Consider the following 10312-nt stretch of genomic DNA (forward strand, 5'->3'; position numbering starts at 1 on the left):
CAGCTTTAGAGAGATGGAGTTCCTAAAGGTTTCCACTGTGTCACAGGAGACATACCAGGAAATGTCACCCTTGTATCTGGTTTATGTAAGAAAAGCTGTTCAGCATATAGGCTATGACTGGTGTCAGTGACATCATCATTACGCCCTCCTTGAATACTCTATTTTAACCTGGAGATCCCTAGCTTTTTCTGTGATGTCCCAAGTGTTGTTGTGAATGAAACTCCCTTTCAGATATTCCTTCAGGACCTCTAGGGTTTACAAATAATCCTGTAATTCAGAGTAAACAGCCATTTGAGAGGGATAACAAAGAACATGAAAAGATAAGAGAAGGGGAGAAGGAAGTTGGTCTTCTGTTTTGGTCTAAAAAAAAAAAGGAAGAAATACATGGTCCATGGGAAAACTCAGTGAGACCTTGGTATAGATTGAATGGGAATGCGGAAGAGATAGCCTTGACCTGAGTCTTCCACATCAAGAGCTGCGAGCCTCTCAGAAACATCAAGACTTCTCAGTTCTTATGGCTTCTGGAAGTCAGAGATTTTATATCATTCATTTCTTTATTCCAAAAGCCAAGTGTTTGGAAAGTAACAGATATTTTCTTGAGAGCTCATGGCATTCATTCTTTCTGTCAATTATAAACAAGTCCTAAGTAAGAAGGGAAAGACAAGTATTGTGTCCTCTGGTCAGTGTAAACTTCTCTATGCTTTGGATGCCAATAGTGCAGTTTGTTTCTTATACTAATGTCTGGGAGAAAGAAGTGCTTCTAGTTGAGATTTCAACATCTCAGTCTTTCCACTACTATTTACACTGACTAACCCTTTAGATTTCTCAGTCAATTGGTGAGATAAGCTTGCAGTTTTCCTTTCTTTTATTTCTTTAATTTTTTAAATATTTTTTTAGCAAAACTCTCAAATCTCATCCTGGGTGACGATGTAGATTAGACCCATTAGATGAAATGAAGAATTAAAAAACTCTCCTGATGATGAAAGTGGTAAGGAAATCACATTGATGTATCATAAATGCAGTGCCAAGAGCAATATTCAGACTAGTCTGGGGAGATGCTGCCTTCATCAGAGACCACAGACAATTAGTGGAGTATGATTCAGTACTAAACTGGGAAGGGAAAATTATGGTTGATATTGTTCTAGTAGATCTCACAACATTAAAAAGTGTTTCTTCCAGATAAATGAATGATTATTGTAAAGCAACTCCAGGAACGAACTTATGAGACCCACCATTAGCCTGTGAAATAATGTGTTAAAGAAGAAATCTGTGTCTCTCCAGGGACAAACTGTTGCTTTCAAACCAACCGTAAAGTGTCCATTCTAGGAATGATACGTAGATATATACACATTATAACAGGATGGATAACGAGTTTCTTCAGGTCTATGAATGAGGTATTCAGCAGTTGACCTGACTCAGCAATAAAGGTAATTTTTGCCAACTCTTGAGACCTGAGCTCCTTCACTAGGAGCCCCATGATTGAAGGAAAGACCAAACTTCAGACAACGTGTCTCAGATTTGTATTTATTTCAGGTTTCATGGTCTTGGTCCTCAGAAGGAAAGACATCTTGTTTTCCAATTCTTGTTTATCCTATAATCCTTCTCTCTGATGCACTCATGCAAATAAATTACTGTGCATTTCACTGATAGGTTATTATTGCTATTTTAATTCTCTTGCCAAGAACTATAGAAAATAAGAATGACTGTATCAAAGCATCATATGAAAATCAGATTAAGGGAATGTGGCCATTGGACATTTGTAACTGAGCTGAAACTCTTACTAGAGACAAACTCCTGTAGAAGGTCTTCTATAGATACCTGGTGTAGTAGTTGGTGTTCCCCAACTAACGGATGAATTTCTCTCTACAGAGGAATCAGACTAGTCACAATGATCACAGACTATGGACCACATAATTTAACAATGGCTGACTATTTGTAAAGTCCTAGAATGTTTTATTAGTTTATTAGTCCAATAAGCTAGATGTCTCATCCATCTGGTCATTGGTATATGGATAAATATTCAGTATGTAGGTTCTAATGTCTGTGAGGGTTTGGTAGCAATGTGACTGCAAGCAGGAAAGGTAAAAGCTTCTTTCTTCCATGTTTTCTATGGGGATTCAAATAGAATGCATGGTTAAGAATACATTGGGATTGCCATTCTCAAACAGACCAGTATCTTCAACTAAACATTTTTTTCTGGGAAGATGCACCCTGTCAGCATGGCTCATGTGTATGTGAACTGCAAGATCTTGTGTGGGAAGGCAGTCCTGTTCATCAATCCCAATTGCCCCTATTACAGAAATATCCAAGACTTCCTCAATCAACTCCTTTGCAAACATGGTCTTCTGAGATTTGAAGACATTACATCTACTAACAACACCAATGGGATTCAAGATTACTTGCAAAAGCTCACTGGAGTGAGAATAGTTCCTTGGTTCTTTATATGTAGAGAAAGAATGCATAGGCAGACACAGTGATCTAATCTACCTGCAACAGAATGGGGAGCTGATGATGTGCCTGAAGCAGATTGGAGCTCTGCACTTATAAAAGGGGTGTCAGTAAAAGCCCATGCTGACAGGAGACATTCAGCCATCCTGCAGCCAGGCAGAGAGTTGATGTGCGTCACAGAAGATGTCAGCATTTTCTTATGATTGATATTTTCAACAAACTGGCTTTTATTCTATTACTCAGGGCAAAAATCGGTTGCTGTTTGCGTCAAAAATTGTGGTAGGGAAATTTAAGGGGCAACAGAGGTTTGATTATTCAGTCTTCATGTGCTGACATGTCTTTACCTCTAAGTCTATGTTCCACAATCCAATGCATTTAAATCTACAGAGAATCAGTTACTGTTTCTCTACCATGCTGATCTGCTGAAGTCATTTTACAGAAGTCCACTTCCTAGTAATTATTAAAGGAATGAATATTGTGAAGTTGTTTATGATCTACACACAGGCCTTTCACACCCAAAGCATGTACCATCCCACTTCTGCATTTGCAGCTCTCAGCCATCCTACAACCCACAGAAGTCCACAATTGTATGAGGATGCTGTTTGAAAAACATATGAATAGATTTATTATAGTTGTTCTTCACTGTACCCATATTAACACAGACGGCAGAGCATATGATGCATTCAGCTCTGTTTGTAGTGTTTAATTGCCCATAAAGTCCCAAACAGTTGTGAGTTGATTCTGTCAGAGTACCAGCAAAGCCAAATATGAAATTTAAAATTTCAGAACTCTCCTTCCAAGGCTGTTTGTGAAAGAACTTGTTTGCAAAACACTGTCCTAATAAATTTATTCCATTCTCACTTTGATATTTTGCTTTGATATCTTGAAGTGACGTTTATTATTGATATGCAGGTCCCCTCTATGGTCTCCAGTGAGAAGGATTCATTCCTCAAATGAATGTATCTGCAGATGCCTGAAAAAATAAATATAACAATTAGATCTTGATAAAGTTCTAGGTTAAACATGCAACATCCTACTCCGAAGATCCATATAAGAAGTACATTTGACCTTGCCCTCATGCAGAAATTCGACACATATTCCCTTTGTCCTTGGAGTTTAATTGATCTCAGATGAATAGTTGACAACCAAGAATAGCCTTTAGAATCATTTTACCCTCTTCACTAATAGTTTTGAGCAAATGGAACACTGAAAGATCACAAAAAAAGAAATGGTTATAATCAAAAGATACATGTGGTTCAGCTCTAACTCTCATGGTCTAGGTGACTTTGGACACGCTCATTATGGTCATGGATTGCTCTCATAAGACTCTGCAGAAGGTTGTTCCTACTGCCTCCCTTTAAGCTCCAGGAAGACCAAGCCACCAGAGCTGATCAAGTTCCCTTAGAATGCACTTGAAAGCCAAATACGCTGAGGAACTTTTGATGTGTTTTAGCTCTATTTTCAGTTTTTTTTAAGCCTCTACCAAACAGCAGGCTACCCTTTTTACTCCCTACTCAACACCTCTAAATCTGCCCTACCTCAGTTGCTCAGTTGACATTAGTCATTGCTCACCACCCCAAGTATGCTCTCATCTTACTGTGTTTCTAACATCCTGCCTGCTACACCAATTGCCACTCCATACTAGGTCTCACATGACTGGTAGCTCTTACTCCATCTGAAGTACTAAATACTTTCTCCACCCTTGTGTCTAATAACCTGCCTGCAGGAATACTAGATATCCACACAACTGCTTGGCCAAGAGCATCTTTATTGAACTATACAGAAACAATTTGGAAACAGGACCTTCAGTGTTCGCAGGATGATTCCTGATCTAAGAATCAAAACGAGACCATACAATACTCAATACATGTCTCCGGTTTTGGAAGGGAGATAGAGCAGTTAGAATTTCAGAGTTGAAATTCAAATAATTATAATATATATGTAGCATTAGTTATGCCAGGAAAAAAGGATCCAAGAAAGTGTAAATGGGTAACATTAAAGGCAAAAGAAAAAACAAAAACAAAAACAAAAACAAAAAAAACATACTACAGCCAACAATGTGGACCTGTCAGAAAGGCTGGGCTTTTTCCGGCCATCTGAATTTCTACTTGAAATTCTTCCGACCAATTATTGATCTCTGCATGTAGAAAAGAATAAAAAGAAAAAGAAAACAAAATAAAATAAAAAATCAACAAAATGTAACAAAACGCAAAAGCAAAAGCAAATCAACCCCATTTCTAAAAAAAGAGGATCGAGTGAAGATTGTTTGAGGTTCTCATTTTCAACTACAACTACAAGCCACCAATAGCTTTCAATGCAAAAATTATTCCTTATTTTATTTGAAACTTCTCTTTGGGTCAAAGAAAAAAGGTTTATACGATGCAAAAACAGGAAACAGAAACAAATCATACTGTACAGCTCACCACTGATATTACTATGGTGACTGTGGGCAATGCGGAGAATACGTGTTTGACAACGGGTCTTGTGGTTTTCTATATGCTGGCAATATCTATGACTCTGATATGAGTTAGAGTCATCAACAAATCATCACTAAATGAACTGCTCCTTTTCTTTGGAGCACAAGATCTGGCAAACACTTGACTGACTATGATTTGTAATTTGGACCTAGCATCTGTAGTAAAGCTAAGGCATCTGATGGAAAATCCTCCACCAAAACACTGGATTGTCAATGTTGTTGCCAGCCAAAAACCATGTCCTGAGTCTACCCTGCAATCTCCAGAAGAGGTTTCAAAATGTCAAACTTCACAATATTTTATTTGTGGCTTTGTCTTGTTGTCATTTTTTATTTTAAATAAAGTGTGATTTCTGGCATAATCCGTCTAATTTTTCCTCATATAGAACTTCACTTTTGATCTCAAATTCCATTCATGAAGGGGTACTCTTATCTTTTGTTGGCTAAGTTTTCTATTTTCCTTTTATGGCTTGCTGTGATTGCTTATTGTGGCTGTCTAAATGATGCATTATTGAGCAACTGACTCCATCAGATTGGCTTGTAGGCATCAGTATTTTGCATTTTCTTGATGGCTAGATGATGTATGGATACATTGCCCACTGTGGATGGTACCAACATTAGTAAGCTGAGGAGGTTATAGAGAAAAGGTAGCTGAGCAGATTAGTAAGCAGAGTTCCTCTTAATTTACATGCTGCTTCCGTGTGTCCTTTTCTTGTATTCCATTATGAACTGTAACTTGTGAGGTGAAAAAAAACCTTCAATTTCCCACCTTGGCATTTTTATGATTACTATAAATTAGTAGTACTATCAGAAACATTTGGCATTTTCTGGAGATCTGATCTGATAGTCTAGACTCCTGTTGCTATGTAACCTCACCTTTTAAATCAATAAATAAATCCTGGACGCTCCAATCTTTTGAAATACTCACTCTGCCAACAACATCACACTGTGTATGTAACCCTTACATTTTTTAATCTCATGATATTTTTCCTCCCTCTTTGTTTCTCTTTAAAATTATCTCCCTAAACATGCTAGCACTTTGCACTTTAAAGTTGTCCTCTGTCCCATAGTAGAATAATTATAGTCAAATTCTTGAGTTTCATATAAGTGGGTGATTTATTGTAGTAAAATTTTCTAATCAATATTTATTTCAACAGCTTTATTAATTAATTAACAATTGACATTATTATATTATCTACTTATACTTAAAACTATAAAAGCTTTGATTTATTCAAGTCTTTAAGGTCCTTCAGAACATCAGCTGGAACATTTCCTTATATATTCTGGATGGATCATCATTACTTCATATGTCTTCTAACTAATAGTATGCTTTATAACTTTGCTAATCCAGGGTATCTTGTTATGTATTTTAAGAGTCTTTCAAGTGGAATATTTCCCTGATTTTTCTCCCATTGCTTAAAATTGGAAAACAGTAAAGATAGTGTGTTCTGAGTATTCACTTTGAATTCTACTTTTTATGAATGTATTTTCAACTTTAAGAAACTTAATCTTTTAGAGAACAATTGTCTCTATTCAGGATCACTTCTATCTAATTCATAGTGGTCTTTGCATTTTAAATATTTTTATCCACAATATTTAATTTTATATTTTCAGATTATTGTGAGGGGAATTTTACCCATATTTTCTAACAGTATGGTTTGTATTGGCAAAAAGTAAAGCTAAGGAATTTTGTGTGTTCATATGATGTTCTGCTTTTATGACCCTATTTTTCAGTCTTAAGAGACTGATACATTTTTAGAGTTTTTAAAATGGTATCACAACATCTGCAAATGAGAACATTTTGATTTCTTCGTTTTTCATTTGTATTCCCTGGATCTTCTTCAGTTGTAATATTGTTCTAACTAAAATTACAAATACTATAATACATAGGTATGAAACCAGTGTATATGCTTGTCTTCTCCTGCTTGTAGTGGAACGGCATTTGATTTTTCTCTCTTTAGCAAGATGATTTTGGTTGGCTTCTTGTACCTTGCCTTTATTATGTTGAACTATATCCTCCATACCTACAGCTTCCCCAGGACTAATCAAACTTGTATGTCTGGGATTTGAAGAAAGCTTATCTGGTTGAAGATTATTTTTAAAGTTGACTTGAATCTGTTCACAAGTATTTTATTGAGAATATGTGTGTATAGGTGTAAATTAGTGTGTAATACTCTCTCTTCCTCTCTTTGTGTCAGTCGTCTGTAACTTTTTCTCCCTCTTCATTACCTTCCCTTTTGCCTCATTGTCCCCCTGTCTCACTCTCTCTCCTTATATTCTCTGTCATTGTTAGATAATACCAGATTCAAAAATATAATTTTAATGTATTCAATCCTTTTCTCTACTTTATGAAATAGTCTTAGACACTTTAAATGCTATTTAAATGTATATTCATTTCTTTTCAACTGAATGCATGTGGTCCTATGATATTTGAGGTGGGAGAAATTAAATACCGATTCTATGTAATTGTTTAGTATAGAGCTGTTTAAATTATAAAAAAATGAGCTGATTTAATATTGATAAATCGAATACATCTAGTATTTACTGTCACTTCCAACCCCGACCAGCAGGAAAGGACTGACACCCCACATTCTTCTCAAAGCAGTTTATTCAGGAACCCTTTTGTCTGCAAGCAGGAACAATGTCTCCATCCAGCCCCGAGCCCAGTCCCTTATATCCTCCCTCAACCACCTCAACCGTCCAGTCTGCGTAACCTCCATTCATAGGTCCACGTCACATGGCCTGATCTATCGTCATCGTGCGCCTGCGCAGCTCTCACGATTGGGCGTGGCTTAATTTCAGGTGCTAGTCTTGAGACTGGGCAGCAGTCCCGGGCTCCATCTTGGGATTGCCGCTACACCCGCTCCCCACAGTAAATCACGAATGCTTTAAAATATATTCTAGATTTTGGACTGTAAATCTAAATAATCTGTGTTTTCTCCATGTTTCCTATATTGTCTTTCATTTTATTAATTCAAACCTTTCATTACCTAACATGGCCAGAGGTTATGACAATCTTGTTAATACTTTCCAGGAGTGACCTCTTCCTTTCATTCATTATATAGTTGTCTACATTTTATTGATTTCAGCCATAATGAGTTGGATATGCATGTTATACCCCAAGACTAAAAAGCCATCCTGAAACAAGGTGCTAAGAGACTGTAGGTGCCCAAATTGTGGGTGGGATCAGACATAAAGAGCGTCGTCTGGATACAAGAAGTGATACTCTCATGTGACATAGCAGCTGTGGTTTCCTGCACAGCTTCAAGCCAGTCACAGTCCAGAATGCAGTATAAATGCCTGAAAGCTGTTACTCCTAACTGACACACTGTGGACAGTTAGTGTCTTTTGTTGGAGGATTGAAAAATTTTTTGTAAGGGATTATCATGGGATTATTAAACAGTATTTTAATGTAGAAGTTACAGAAAAGTAGGATTCAAAGAAATAGAGTGATGTTGACAAAATAAATGGGTAAATTGTCCTCAAAATACTTTGGTGGAAATTCTCAAAAATTAAACAATTAAAGTATATTCTACAATTTTATGTACATAGAGTATGTTTTCTGATATAGGGATGTTTCATAAAGTGACCTTAATGAATTTTCTTAGCTACAACAGATCTGCCAATTCTGTGAGTTTAATGGGAGCACATCATATGATTTGACCTTAGCAAATTTAAATTAAAGTGGCTATTTTCAAAAATACTAAGCATTGTTTACATGTACACGTTGAGCAATGAGCTTCTATAAACCTAAATAAAAAACTAAAGAACTATATATCAAGGAAAAATAATTAAATTGGGCTACATATCTAAACAAAAACTTCACAATTGAAAAACTCAAATCAATAAGAATCTAATGGCAAATATGTATCATCCTTATACGTTATGGAAATGCAAAACAAAATTATTCTGAGATTTTTTCATCCCTTTCAGAAAACCTAGGTTAATAACACATGGGCCAAGTGATCTTTACTGTATTATCGAGAGAGACGAGCATTCCTATTCTCCTGGTGGGAAGGCAAAATTCTATAACAACTTTTGAAATCAATATGATGTTTCTTCAGCAATATGGAAATGAATATGCCTAATGATATAACTCGAGGGTATAAATCCAAATGTTGATTCATCCTAGTATGTAGACCCTTCATAATGTGAAAATATTCAAGTTCTTCCTTAACAAATGAAGACATAAAGATAACGGATGCTTTTACAGATCAGAAAAAGGAAAGCATGGAATTTTCAGGACAGGAATGGATCTTGTGAAAGTCATCATAAATGAGGTAATCCAGATTAAAAAGGAAAAATGGGATACAAATTCGCTATAATCTGAATGTTAATTCTCCAAACTGTGTATCTGTATGACCAGTTTAGTGTAAGTGTCAAGGGACATGGTCCAGACTGTCTCCATTTTGGGAAGTACAAATGTACTTATGGATTGCTGAGGGACACAGTCAGGAACAGGAATGTCAAATGTGAAGAAACAGAGGGCGACAATGGAGGGAATATAGAGAAGTACAGCAAAGACTGAGAGACATTTGAGGCATGGAATGGAAACCTAATGGGATAGAAATACAAAATATGTTTGTTTTTTTTTAATTTAACATCGAGGTAACTAAAGATTTATAGCTATAAGAACAAAAGATAAAACTTTAATTTTGTTTATCTTTGTGAAATGTCAATACTAAGTAATTTATGAAAATTATGGATTTCAACTTTCAGTAAACCTGAAACAGTATAGATAATGAATATAAAATCCTTAAGGAGAACAGATGTGAACATCTCTATTGTAAACATAAATATCTTATATTATAAACAGTATGTGTGTAAAATAACCTCTTCGTTTTTTTATATTTTGAATGTCATTGCTCAAACTGGTATTTTTCTTGAATCCCCATTCTGATCCTTTGCGTTTCTAATATGGTGCTCCCCCGTCTCCTTGCCACTTCACTTTAGCCCTCCAACATCCCCCTTCTCTGGGATATGATGTCTCCACAGGACCAATTGACTCCCTTGCCAGTTATGGCAAATGAGGCAGTTGTCTTCTCCATATGCTCTACGACCTATGTAGCAGAACCCTTTGACTGACCCAAGTATATTCTATTTGGTAATAAATTTCCTGAGCCTCGAAAGTGTAAACTTAATGATCCTGTTGTTATTCATTTTAGGCTCAATCCCCTTCAGATCCTTCATGCATTCCCCTAACTATTCATTTCTGGCTGTCAGGTTCTTTCCAAATGTTAGCTGTATCTACATCTGTCACGGTCAGGTGATGGTGGAGCCCCTCAGAGGACCGACATATTAGGGTATTATCTGCAAGCACATCTTGAAATCAGTAATAAGACCAGGATTTAGAGTCTGTGGATTAAATGGTTCTTATGGTGGGGAGGTCTC

Source organism: Rattus norvegicus, chromosome Y, assembly GCF_021556685.1.
Source record: "Rattus norvegicus strain SHRSP/BbbUtx chromosome Y, alternate assembly SHRSP_T2T, whole genome shotgun sequence".
NCBI lineage: Eukaryota > Metazoa > Chordata > Mammalia > Rodentia > Muridae > Rattus > Rattus norvegicus.